Source organism: Alligator sinensis, unplaced genomic scaffold (genome assembly GCF_000455745.1).
Source record: "Alligator sinensis unplaced genomic scaffold, ASM45574v1 scaffold659_1, whole genome shotgun sequence".
NCBI lineage: Eukaryota > Metazoa > Chordata > Crocodylia > Alligatoridae > Alligator > Alligator sinensis.
Genome location: NW_005842265.1, coordinates 1,220,352 through 1,220,584, shown reverse-complemented (window position 1 = coordinate 1,220,584; position 233 = coordinate 1,220,352). Strand labels below are relative to the sequence as shown.

Here is a 233-nt window from a genome sequence, read left to right as displayed (position 1 = left end):
GGGGGCGGGCTGCAGGGAAAACAAAGGGCTGGTCGCGTCCGCCGCGGGCGCTGTTGGCTGTGGGCGAGGTGCCTGCCTCCCCCAGCCGGCCGGGGGCAGGGGGCACGGCTTGGGCTGCTGGTGGCACCCTGCTCTGGGGGCCTGCTAACTTCAACTGGTGCCCGGAGGAGGGGGGGAGCCGAGCAGCGAGGGCTCCGCGTCTCCCTCCCCAAGTGGCTACAGGGGGCTCCCCT

At 73.8% G+C, this 233-nt stretch overlaps 1 protein-coding gene across 2 annotated transcripts in view; it reads left to right on the top strand.

The window, feature by feature from the left end:
* The window catches only part of SINHCAF (SIN3-HDAC complex associated factor), an 18,320-nt gene that overhangs the window by 750 nt on the left and 17,337 nt on the right, over positions 1 to 233 (top strand). The gene's annotated exons all lie outside the window — the stretch shown is intronic.